Genomic DNA, 13571 nt, shown 5'->3' on the forward strand with positions numbered 1-13571 from the left:
TTAAAATACACTTATAGCAGTGTTTACCAAAAAAGATACAATGATTTATTGCAAGACACCTAATTTCTCCAACATACAGAAAGATTAAAAGTAAGAATTGCCATGGACTGTTTCCTGCCTTTAACATGTTCCAGCAAAAGGAGACATTCTAGTAATGCTCTGAATAAAAGGTCTAGTTTCTGGATGAGACGTACAGTCAGCAGAAGGGTAATTAAATTGTACTTGCAAGTTAGATGCCCTAGCTTTATGAATTTGCCTCTGGTTAATTCTCCACCCTTTAGTGTCACGCTAACCAAAACAAAGATACTTCCTTATCAAGATGGTTTATGCTACTGGTATCAGTTTTTCATGACTTGATTATACTCCATCACCATAATTTCCAGGACTGTAAACAGGATGGGGCAAGCAGGGCAGCTACCCAGGGCACACAGCGGGGGGGGGGGGGGGGCGGAGGAGGAAATGGGGTGGCAAGCCCCTCAGGTTTGAAAACTTCTCTCCTGCCAGGAGGCGGTGGATCAGAAGCTGGTGGGAGCCACCTGGCCTGCTCGGGCCCCTGGCTCTGGGGCTCTGACTGGCTGACTGTGCTGCTTCCCAAGTTGTGCCGCCTCTCCACAGCTCAGCGTTCCCCAGGCAGCTCCGAGCTGCACGCTAATGGGCTCTTGCTTCTCCCCAGAGGAGAAGCTGACTGGAGCTGGCCTCCGAGCCTGGCTGCCATGAGATGCTCCCCAATGTGCTCACTTGCCACTGCCCTGGCACTCCTGGCTCTACCACTGCTCCGGACAGCAGAGCCAGGAGTGCCAGGGCACCGGTGACCAAGCAGCAGCAGAGCCAGGAGCCCCAGAGCAGCAGTGAATGATTGCCTTGGTCATCATGATAGCCAGGCTCCATGGACAGAGGCCAGCTCCAGTGGGCAATGCTGGGCTTCTTTGGGGAGAGGCAAGATCAGGGGCACTGCTGACTGTGCCACCCATCCTGCCTGGGGAGAGGTGGCCTGGCTTGGGGAGCAGAGTAGGGAGGGCTACAGGTCAGCCAGCCGGCGCCCCAGCTTCCACACAGTGTGGCGAGCCAGGGACCTGTGCAGCCGCCACCAGCTTCCGATCCGCTGGCTCCTAGCAGGAGACAATGGTTGAAAACCTCTATGCTAAATGGAAGGTGGAAATCTGGTGGTGGGGCATATGACCCCACATACCTACCTTCTCCTCCCCTCCCCCACAGCACCTCTAGGGGGTGCAAATAGGCTTGCTTGCCCCGGGCGCTAAAATGCCTCGTTAGGACTTTGATAATTTCCTATGAATGCTTAGAACCAGACTGGGAGACAGATTTTTATTTAATGCAATTTATAAAATGGCTGGCAGACCTAGACCCATCCAAGCATAAATTGGAATTAGTAGGAGAGGGCAAATCATCTGGAGGACCACAAGCCTTCATCATCATTACAGCAATGAATACTCACTTTCTGTGGTATGTATGTATTCACTATTACAGTGTTAGGGGAATACAAGCTCTCTCTCTGTGATTGCTCAAAATGTCACATTACTACTAAATGCTCAAACAATCTTATCTAATGCATACAAGAAGCCATCTGAAGTCTTAAAAAAAGTAGGAGATGTTGAATTACTAAAAGTACAGTGCCAATCTACTTCAAATATACCCACCATGCAATAGCAGAAGATGTGAATGCACCTACAGGTAATCTATCCAGTCACAAATCAGCACTCTAGATAATTTTTGGGAAAGTCTCCTGTGGAAAGCACACCACAGGTCAAACTTAGTTATCAAATGAAAAACTCTAAGAATAGCCTTCCTCTTCTGTATCACTGAGGATATTTGTCAAGATACCGAATGTGTTCTCAGGGAGCAACGCTTCTTCAAAATATGAGTGCACATGGAAGTAAGTAGTCAAAGTACCAAAATTTCCTTTTGTGCTTATTAAATGAAGCGAGAAGAGATTCTAATTTCTCTGATCACCATCCTTATAGACATTATAAGCTTCAGAGAGCTGCTCTTCCATGTCTCCACTTGGGAAGATTCTTAAAGCCACTTTGTGGTCTAGAAAATAACCTGATCAAGGTTGTAGTGCTGACAGTGCTACATCTGGACTATAGCAATCACAAGAGTCATTCCATTATATAGTCCAGAAGATTGAAGGAGTCTTTTCATATGAAAACTGGTCTGCACGTCTGGAAAGTTCTCATGACCTGCCTTTCTACAGTAAAAACAAGTTTTACTAAGCTGAAAGCCCTTCTCTAACCTGCATAAACTTAAGAGCCCAGTTCATGTCTAATGAGTAACTCAAATTCTGCCTCCTCTCTGCCCAAGAGAGGCAAATTAGCTCCATAGCTGAGTAACACACTATATAAAAATAATTTAACTGTCTATCAAATTGTTCAGCTTTCCAACTCAATGTGCCAAGGCAACAGCAACCAAAGGGGCTACCGAAAGCATGAATAGCTGCAAGGTGATGTCTATAATGAACCAACCCGGTTACTCACATAGTGCTTGAAGAATAAAAGATTTTAAAAAGAAAAAAAAACAGTCCTGAACATGGCCTTCTGTACTCCAGAGCCTTACTGTGTGTTTTAGAGGCCAATGCACTTTACTACAGAGGCCTCACACAGCTCTCAAGGTACTAAACCAGAGGCTTCTGTCATATTTGTCAGGAGATAGGGTCCAGAGTAAGAGACTAGAAGACGTAAGCCTGATCAGTATTGAGTCTGGCAGGCAGAAGTCTTTGGCTTGAACCCACTGAAAGTCTGAAGCACGTACCCAATATAGCAACAGGGCAATGTGTGCTTGTCAGCAGCAGCTGCTGCTCTTCTTCAGTTCATCACGAGATTCTCAGTGACAGACTGCTTGCAGCCAGAATCAGTAGGTCCTAGGCTACTTAGAAGATATAAAGAGAAACAGCTATCCAAACGGGCTATCAGAAAAGTAACTTGTAAAAGAATTAAAGGGGGCAAAACTCAAGATTCTTTATACTTCCACAATAAAGACCTGATGCATATGCATATATTTTTCCCTCTCTCTCTCTCACACACACACACACACACACACACACACGTTAATTCTGTAATAATGTTCTCTTTTGGTTTTGCTGATGTCAATCATTGACATCCATTTAACTTGAAAAAAGGTGTACTTTAAAAAAAGTGTTGGTCAACATTTTAACAAGTGCAATTTTAAATGACAACATAGACAGGGCATGTTATAGAATTCACGTCAATCCAGCTAACAGAGTAAAAGCACAACTTGCCACAACTACACTAGAGTTTTAAAGTGTGCTGTCTACAGGCCCACAGTTGTAGTGGTGTAAACCCGTCCTTAGATGGGGGGGTGGAAGGGAGGAAGGAGCGGGGGAGACCAAAACCACCACCACCACACACACTATGTGCAACTCCCACCAGCAAAAAATAGCAGCTTTACAAATCTGCATTACTTGAAGTTTATTATTGTTTATTATTTTGTCATTTAAGACTCTCTAAGAGCAAGGAGTAGAAAAAAAAAAGACATTTAACTAGGCAGTTTGCTTCAGGTTCTTGCTTAGTAGCACCGTAAGGAGGAGAAATACTGGGTACAGAAGACATATGGACTTGGCTAAGGATATTGCTACACTTGCAAGTGTAGAGCGCTTTGAGTTAAACCTGCCTTTGTAGAGTGCAGTAGGGAAAGCTCTGCAGTCTGTCCACACTGACAGCTGCAAGTGCACTGGCGTGTCCACATTTGTGGCACTTGCAGCGGCATTGGGAGCAGTGCATTATGGGCAGCTATCCCACAGAGCACATCTTCCCATTCTGGCGCTGTGGCTTGTGGGAAGGGGGAAAGGGATGCGGGGCATTCTGGGTCCTGTCCCAAAGCCCCATGATCCATTTAATGGGGATGGGTTTGCATCCCAGCAATCCCTCTGCTTCCATCCACAATTGGCGCCATCTTTCAAAGTTCTTTGTACTGCACGCTCTGTCTTCCCTTTCGATCTGCGGGAATGGAACCCAAACTGCTGAGAAATATGCTAACGAGTCTCACCAGCACATCACATTTGGCAGTTGAGTTACTCCTTAAGATCCCAAGTGACAGCGAAGACTCAGATGATGATGCAACTAACACATATGACACGAGATTGCTTGTGGCATTCATGGACATGCTCACCACCGGGGAATGGCGCTTTTGGGCTCAGGAAACAAGCACCGACTGGTGGAATCACATTGTCATGCAAGTCTGGGATGATGAGCAGTGGCTGCAGAACTTTCAGATGAGAAAAGCCACTTTCATGGGACTGTGAGGAGCTTGCTCCACCCTTCGGCACAAGGACACGAGATTGAGAGCTGCCCTGATGGTAGAGAAGTGGGTGGCTATTGCAATCTGGAAGCTGGCAACTCCAGAGAGCTACCAATCGGTCGCTAACCAGTTTGGAGTGGGGAAGTCAGCGTTGGGATCATGTTGATGCAAGTTTGCAGGGCCATTAATTGCATCCTGCTCAGAAGAATCGTGACTCTGGGTAACATGCATGACATTGTGGCTAGCTTTGCACAAATGGATTTCCCTAACTGCAGAGGGGCAATAGATGGCACGCATATTCCAATTCTGGCACTAGCCCACCTAGCATCTGAATACATTAATCAGAAAGGGTATTTTTCTATGGCTCTCCAGGCACTTGTGGATCCCGTGGACGTTTCATTGACATTAACGCAGGCTGGCCCGGAAAGGTGCATGACATGTATACGTTTCAGAACACTGGCCTGTTCAGGAACCTGCAAGCAGGAATTTTTCCCCCAGACCAGAAGATCACCGTAGGGGAAGTTGAAATGCCCATTGCGAGCCTTGGAGACCCCGCTTACCCTTTAATGCTGTGGCTCATGAAACCCTACACAGGGAGCCTTGACAGCAGCAAGACAGGCTGTGCTGGTGCAGAACGGGACTGTGGAGTGTCCTTTTGGCCAATTAAAGGGCTGCTGGCACTCTCTGTATGGGAAGCTGGACCTGGCTGATAACAGCATTCCTGCCGTTATATCCGCATGCTGTACCCTCTATAACATTTGTGAAGGGAAGGGTGAAAGATTCACTCAGGCATGGAACTTGGAGGTTCAACACTTGGAGGCTGAATCCGAACAGCCAGAGAGCAGGGCTATTAGAGGGGCCCAGCGCAGGGCTGCAAGGATTAGGGATGCCTTGAGGGAGCAATTTGAGGCTGAAAGCCACCAGTAATGTCTGGAACGAGTCCATCTGGTGCTCCATGATGCTTATCAGCCGCTCTGTGCTTTGGTGCCAGTGATCCGCATTCTGCTGGCGGACCCTCCTCTCACTCTCCCGCCACTCCTGCACTTTTTGATTTTCATTAAGTAAGTGCTGCATGACTTCATGCAGCATGTCTTCTCTGCTTCTACGTGGCCTCTTCCTGATTCTTTGCAACCTCTCGGCCGGTGATAACACAGATGACAGATCTCAAGGTTGCATCTGTAAAGGCAAAATGCAACACTTAATAGAGGCAGTGTTGTTCACACCAGATAGAGCAATGACTGCCCTGTACTTAAGGAGGGCAAGTTCAGTCTACACAATAGCTAATTTGCCCGTCACAAAGCGAGCGCACATAACCCCCGGGAGCCCCAAAATGGTGAGTAAGCACAGGGTCAAGGGGGACTGATTCTTTCATGGCTGTACTGTCCTCTGGGTTTCTGTACCTTGGAGAGAGCCAACAGGTGCAGGAGGCCCCTATACTGAACACTGTCCCAACGTTTTCCCACAGGAGATCATCCTGGAAGATCTCACTGCTGAGGGTGACTTGGGAAGCAAGGGTCTTCTACTACAATGCGTTTTCCACCCTGGCCCATATGCAGCTTGCCTGTGTGCTCTGAAGTGTCCATGGTGGTGCAGCAATAGTACCCCCACCCCTCACGGCACATTGGCACGGACATGTTAGCCTGACTGGGACAAGGACCATAGTGGCTCTCTCACAAAACTTGCGCAAGCCCATTGCCCAAGTTCTGAATGAGACCTTTGAAGAGATCACTGAGGCCGATTACTGCCATATGAGAGAGCACATCAACACCCTATTCTGCATCTAGGCATGCATGCAGCCCTAACCCTCCTCGTCCCAAGAGCCCGCACCTAATGACTTCTTTCCCAAAATAAAAGCTGCTTACCGGGAGCCTCCTCTGGAGTTTGTCCTTCCCCAAGCACCGCCTGCCATGACTGGCTACCTTCCTCCTAGCTTGAGAGCAGCTCCTGGCTGCATGCATCTAGGGATGCCAGGGTGTCTTCCTCCTCCTCAGCACCCTCGGTCTCACTTTGCTCCTGCTTCTCCTGCCTTGTTGGATTATGCTCTGAAGTGTCCATGGTGGTACTTGGACTGGAAGTGGGGTCACCCCCAAGTACCGTGTCCAACTCTTTGTAAAAACGGCAGGTCGTGGGGCAGCATCAGAATGGCTGTTTGCCTCGCAGGCTTTGCGGTAGGCATTCTGCAGCTCCTTCACTTTAACCCTGCACTGCAGTACATCCCTGTCATGGCCCCTTCCCATCTTGTCCCTTGATATCTGCCCAAAGGTAACATAATTCCTATGGCTGGAGCCGGACAGCTTCCTCCCCCCCCCCCCCCCCAACACTGATGAGATTCAGCACTTCGCCATTACTCCATACTGGAGATTGCCTGGAGCATGGAGGCATGGTCACCTGGAAAAAGATTCGCTGAGAGCACACCATGCCTGGCTGAGCAAGCAGGAAGGGGATTTTCAAAAATTCCCAGAGAATTTAAAGGGCAAGTCTGAAGGTTGGTCACCTGAGGGCAGGGCAGCAGAGTTCAAAGTGATGACCAAAGTGGCTAGAACAAGCATTGTGGGACACTTCTGGAGGCCGATCAGAGCGCATTAACAGACCAGGGCATCCACGCTGGCGCCGTGGTGCTCCAGCGGTGGCGCATCAAACATCATTCCACTCGCTGAGGTGGAGTACCAGAAGCGCTTAGCCACAGAGTCAGAACGCTCTACATGCCTTGCCAGTGTGGACGCGTCGTGAGTTAGAGCGCATTGGGCTGCTTCAGTGTGCTCTAACTCCCAAGTGTAGCCATGCCCTAAGATGAGTGATGAGGTATGGGACATTTGTCGATAAGGAGCAGAAGGAGGATTTGTTCATCCTCCACTTTCTCCTGCTCCTAGCTAAATGCTGTAGATTTTACTCACTTGTTCTGCTCTCCTCCATCCCCAATCCCCCCTGCTCCCCAATAAAAATCTTTTCCTTTCAGAGAATCTCTGGCCAGTCATTTAGATTACTTACAGGTCACCGATGGCAGTTTTACTAAACTAGGGTATCAAAATGAGATATTCACACCTCGTAATGCTGCCACTTTGCTTTGGGTCTGCAATGTGAGTAAAGACTATTTATAATTTAAAATGCTCCGCTTCCAACAGATCATATCATCCTCCTCCCAGTCCCTCACAATCCACCTTTCCCTTCCATGAGGATGGCCAACTTTTACTTTAGTGCTGATCAGGCCTGAAGTCACTTTGTTCTAAGATTTAAAATCTATGCTAGCTACTGCTGTACATGTTACGCCCTGGACATTCCCGAATCTCTCTCGACCTCTAGTTTCTGCTTAGTCTTCAGCCTCAGCCCAAACCTTATGTTCTGCTTGTAACTACACTCATCACAGAAGCTCTACTAAGTGACATTACCTCAATATGCAAAGTTGGATGTTTTGCAGTGCTTCAGAAACCCTCAAGTCCTACAGACCAAAAGTCTGGAAAGTGTGGCTTGCAGAGTAGACTGCAGTGACAAGTGGCAAGCCTACAGTTAGGATCTGAAAGAGATGCTGAGGCAAGAACAATTGGAAATGTAGGAAGAGAACAACCTAATCCCATAAGTAAAGTAATACACAACAAAGAAAGAGCTCCCCCACATGTTCCTTTCAAGAAAAATTAGTTTGTAAATAAACAAACAATGAAACAGGACTGTACTGGGAATTCACTCTTGCTTCCGATGTGCAGCTGTAGGGAGGCAAAGAAATCATGTTTCTTTCTAGCTATTACATACACTATGTGTAGCAACAATAAAGAATTCAGGTGGGTGAAAGTGTGTACCCCAAAGCATTTTATAGAACAGGACTGACTCAGACCCCTTCACACTATACCAGCTTGCAGTATGCAAGTCAGTATTTCATATTTTTAATTTTAAGATGTTCAGCTCATTCCACTTGAATTTAGTGATCAAGTAACTCATTTTATGATTTATACAAATTTAGAAAGGGAAGAGTCTAGGACATTAATCCATCCTCCTGTTGCTATACTACATATGTTCCCTGCAGTGTGTGCTATCAGCTTCAAGAACAATTTCAACAAAGCACTCTGTCTATGGATGGGTCTCCCATCACTTCCATTGGAAGAGCCATCCAAGCATATACAATAGACAGGAATCAAGCTGCTATATGATTTCAACTTCTTTTGATTACTACCAAGCTTTACTTGATATTTTAAAAAGGTCTCTCTGAAGGTTCCGGAGGTAGGAGAAGCAGGGAGATAAATGACGTGTATTTTTGGGTCTTGCTCTTCCTGATTTCCTTCCACTCTGTTCAATCCAACCTGATCATTCTATTCAGGTTCTTGTACCACAAACCCATCACTATGGTATCAATCATTTTAGGTGCCGAGAACTGAATGAAATATTACAGTGCATATGAGAATCAGAAGTACTGTGAAGCAGCCAATATATACTGTACCTACTAATTAAAAAAAATAAAAATGACACATTTCAGAGTAGCAGCTGTGTTAGTTTGTATTCGCAAAAAGAATAGTACTTGTGGCACCTTGGAGACTAACAAATTTATTTGAGCATAAGCTTTCATGAGCTACAGCTCACTTCATCGGATGCATTCAGTGGAAAATACATACATTCCACTGAATGCATCCGATGAAGGGAACTGTAGCTCATGAAAACTTATGCTCAAATAAATGTGTTAGTCTCCAAGGTGCCACAAGTACTCTTTTTTTTGAAAATAAAAATAAGAGTCACTCCTAACAGTACATATGGACTCTCTACTCTTCGAGAAGATTCCCCATTATGAAAATTTAAATTAAAAAAAATATTCCTTTGACAAAACCTAAGTGCATTCTCCACCAGAAACTACAGAAAGTTGCATTCAGCTACTGTGAACACATCCCCTTCAAACTTTCCTAGCCTACTGCATGTAAAGAATTCTTTCACTGACTAAAAGCCCTGTTTTAAAATACATGTTGCAGGATATAAGAGACACCTACTTAAATAAGATTTAGTTAGAGCAAGTGTTAGGAATGAAAACAGAATTGAAGAATTTGTACCAAGATTTCCTCCACTCTTTGAGAAGCCTAACATAACTAACAGTGTCAAATTTCAGAGTAGCAGCCGTGTTAGTCTGTATTCGCAAAAAGAAAAGGAGTACTTGTGGCACCTTAGCGACATCACTCTCACAGATCTTGGGAGACAGGCCAGTCCTTGCTTACAGACAGCCCCCCAACCTGAAGCAAATATTCACCAGCAACCACACACCAGAATCGCTAACCCAGGAACCTATCCTTGCAACAAAGCCTGTTGCCAACTCTGTCCACATATCTATTCAGGGGACACCATCATAGGGCCTAATCACATCAGCCACACTATCAGAGGCTCGTTCACCTGCGCATCTATCAATGTGATATATGCCATCATGTGCCAGCAATGCCCCTCTGCCATGTACATTGGTCAAACTGGACAGTCTCTACGTAAAAGAATGAATGGACACAAATCAGACGTCAAGAATTATAACATTCAAAAACCAGTCGGAGAACACTTCAATCTCTCCAGTCACTCGATTACAGACCTGAGAGTAGCTATCCTTCAACAAAAAAAACTTCAAAAACAGACTCCAACGAGAGACTGCTGAAATGGAATTAATTTGCAGACTGGATACAACTAACTTAGGCTTGAATAGAGACTGGGAGTGGATGGGTCATTATACAAAGTAAAACTATTTCCCCATGTTATTTCTCCCCCCCACCCCACCCCCCACTGTTCCTCAGACATTCTTGTCAACTGCTAGAAATGGCCCACCTTGATCACCACCACAAAAGGTTTTCCTCCTTCCCCCGCTGGTAATAGCTCATCTTAAGTGATCACTCTCCTTACAGTGTGTATAATAAAACCCATTGTTTCATGTTCTCTGTGTGTGTGTACATATAAATCTCCCCACTGTATTTTCCACTGAACACATCCGATGAAGTGAGCTGTAGCTCACAAAAGTTTATGCTCAAATAAATTTGTTAGTCTCTAAGTTGCCACAAGTATTCCTTTAGCAGAGTCGAAGATAGACTAAAAATATGCAGTAAATTTTCATTATTACAAAATAAGTTAAAAGGGTAGGGTGCCCCAATACTCCATACTAGGACCAGTGCGGGAGGAAGGGCTAGGGTGAAGCAAGCAGTGAGGTGGCAAAATTATTTAATCTTGTAACACATTACTGTCTGTGTTAGTCTTAAATTAGAGTGATGCAAATTACTAGAGGTAAGGCGGGGGGAGAGGTGAACTGCCATACAAAAGGGAAACTGAAGACACAGTAGAAGAAACAACAAATAAGGGGACTATGACAGGTATATAAATAATTCATGTTTAAAGAAGTAAACAGGATCACCAATTTACCTCTCCCATAGAGCTAAGAAAAAAAGGGATACAGACAGACAGTCAAAGAGGGAAATATTTAAAAAAAAAGACTCAGGGTATGTCTATACTCCTGGCTGGATCGGATGTGATAAATAAACTCCCGAGTGCTCTCCCATTTACTCCTGTACTCCACCAGAGTGAGAGGTGCAGGTGGAGTCGACAGGGGAGCATCAGTCAACTCACTGCAGTGAAGACACTATGGTGAGTAGATCTAAGGACGTTGACTTCAGCTACGTGAACAACATAGCTCAAGTTGCTTAACTTAGATCGATCCCTCCTGCCTCCAGTGTAGACCAGGCATAAGGCCTGGTCTACACTAAACAGTTAGGTCAATGCAAGATAGCTTATGTAAACCTATCTATGGAAGTATCTTCATTCACTTAAATTTGGCTCCCACCAAAGTAAGTGCCCCTCTATGGCAATTTAGTAACAACACCTCCCCAAGCAGCATACCCATCAGTCAGTCAATGTATTAGGTCAACACATCATCTGTGTAGATGTTGCATTGCATACATCCTACTGTTACTGCCTTTCAGGAGCCTCCCCGCAACGCCCCACACTGACAACACAATCTATGCATGCACTCCTAATGAGGACACTCGCCACTGACACAAGGAGCCAAAGTGTCCACACAAGCAATTTAATAACTGTGGTGGTTGTTGGCAGATACAAGTTAGGTCAACAATTTTGTAGTGTAGACAGACATGGCCTGATAAAAACAAAACTAAGTGCATAATACATTAGGCTACTGAATTCATTATCACAATGTAACGAGGCCGCATATAACTAGATACAGATGAGATCATCAGTGTAGACTGGTATTAATCCTCAACCTTCAAGGCATAAAATAACTAGTAACTGACAAGTTATGCAAAGTTCTTCCTAATATGTGTACTATAAGGTTTCCAAACATCTTCATCAGGCTCTGGCCATTGTTGGAGCCAATATAATTAATTAAATGGACCTTTGAGCTGATCAATATGGCAATGCCAATGTGCTATATAAGTGAATAGATATGTAGACTTTGAAAAGGTATTTAAGTTCTCTTCCTCAGTTACATCTATAATGGAAGTGGGCTGCAACCTTAACTATGGAGAGAATAAGTCTCCATAATACCTGACCTTCAAGCAAAAAGGTATAATCATGGTATTTACAAGATTTAGTACTACAAACTACCCTCATTGCTCCAGCCACCGTCGTCAATTGTAAAGCACATTAAAAAAAGCCAACCCACCCAAACACCACTATTTCTCTAAACTTAGTTACCTCTTACAAACTCTAATCACCCCTTAATCAAAACAATTGAGTCAGTGCACTTGAGATAATATATTATAGTATCTCACTTGCATTAGGCAGAGTATAGTAAAGGCATGATTTCCCATTCTGAGAAAACAGCTAACAAGTGCAACAGTTCAAACACTTTGATAAAGCATTCTCATCTGAAATGTAATGGAGTCTATATGATTGTTTTGAGATATGTGCTCAAATTGTTAGGTTATGAAATTCGCTAGCATTGCCCAGAAAGCTTCCCAGGAGATAGTGAACTGTGCGGGGGAGGGGGGAAGAACAGGACACACAACCAAAGTTCTGTAAGATACGAAAGCTCGTTACTCTTTTACAAAAGTTTTCCTGCGGGACGGGATGCTGTGAGTGTATTGTAAGTCCCTAACAGAATACTGCTATTTGAACTAATACTTGACCTTCTGCACGTTACCAAGTTTGTTCACTCACAAAGATAAAGGATACAGCATTAAAGGTATTTGTAACATGTTTAAACTAGCTATAAAAATATTGATAGACAAAGTGTGTACAGTGGCAATGGCATGTTCTGCCAATATAATGAAAATTTAGATAGTAAGAGGCTTCACTACAGCACATTGCTATCAAGTCTTTTCCAAGTAGTGGGGCGACAGCTAGATTTTATTTGAAAGTTAATCAGTTTTACAATAAAAAAAAGTAGGCATGTATGTAAGCATGTGTGTAAGTAGGCATGTGTGTGTGAAAACCTGTTTTATATTAATTTTGCAGAAATACAATGTACTTTTAGTGTTCCACATTATAGAATAACGAGCCTTTGCCTAGGAAGGCATCTCCCCACAGATCTTGACAAAGAGGCCTCCAAATCATGCACCACAACAGTTCGCTGGGAAAAAAAAGAGTTGAGTCAGAGTATAATTTTCAGAAAGTTCCCTTTAGGTGTTTTGATTAAGTTCTCTCTTACCACATGTATCATTAAGCTTCATACCTAGCATGTTAAAGTTGGCAAAGGTAGTAGATGCCCTTTAGACAGGCTACATGCCACTTATTTGACTTGGCAAAACTGGTCTCTAAGTCTTAATTTAAGAGCAGCAGACAAAAAGCTACATGACTACCCAAACTTTACATAATTTTCAACATGTCATTCTATGTGCCTTCAAATCAAAGGAGAATTTTAAACTACTACAAGACCTTTAATAGACCCACCTGCCCAAATCCAAAGGAGAAGAGAAAAAAGAGAAAAAAAAAAAAACGGAGAAAAAAAAAAAGGGAGAAACAACCACATCAAAGAGTTGTCACTTTTGAAATACCTAACTGTTCAAAAATGGTTCACACTTCCACTGTTTACAAACAAGAAACTGTTATTAATGTTACCTTTCAATATTTAAAATGATTTTGAAAGCCATCAGCGATGCTGTTTTACTGTGTATTTGTTCTATTACTAGAAGTTACAAGAATACTGACAGACATAAAAAGACATTAGATAATATGGAGCCAGACATCATTTGCAGAACTATAAATCTTTACATGACGGATGGGTGTGTCAAAGGCTCCTCTTGGATACATGATAGCAGGCACCTCATGGACATAAGCTGCTCAGATCAGGGCCATCCTTACCCATATGCAAAGCATGCGGCTCTGCAGGGCACCAGGAAATTCGGTGC

At 44.1% G+C, this 13571-nt stretch overlaps 1 protein-coding gene across 3 annotated transcripts in view; it reads right to left on the reverse strand.

Moving 5' to 3' along the window:
- Positions 1-13571, reverse strand: part of PLPP1 (phospholipid phosphatase 1) — a 131359-nt gene that overhangs the window by 86221 nt on the left and 31567 nt on the right. The window lies entirely within an intron of this gene.

The sequence above is a fragment of the Dermochelys coriacea genome, chromosome 5 (assembly GCF_009764565.3).
Source record: "Dermochelys coriacea isolate rDerCor1 chromosome 5, rDerCor1.pri.v4, whole genome shotgun sequence".
NCBI classification, from domain to species: domain Eukaryota; kingdom Metazoa; phylum Chordata; order Testudines; family Dermochelyidae; genus Dermochelys; species Dermochelys coriacea.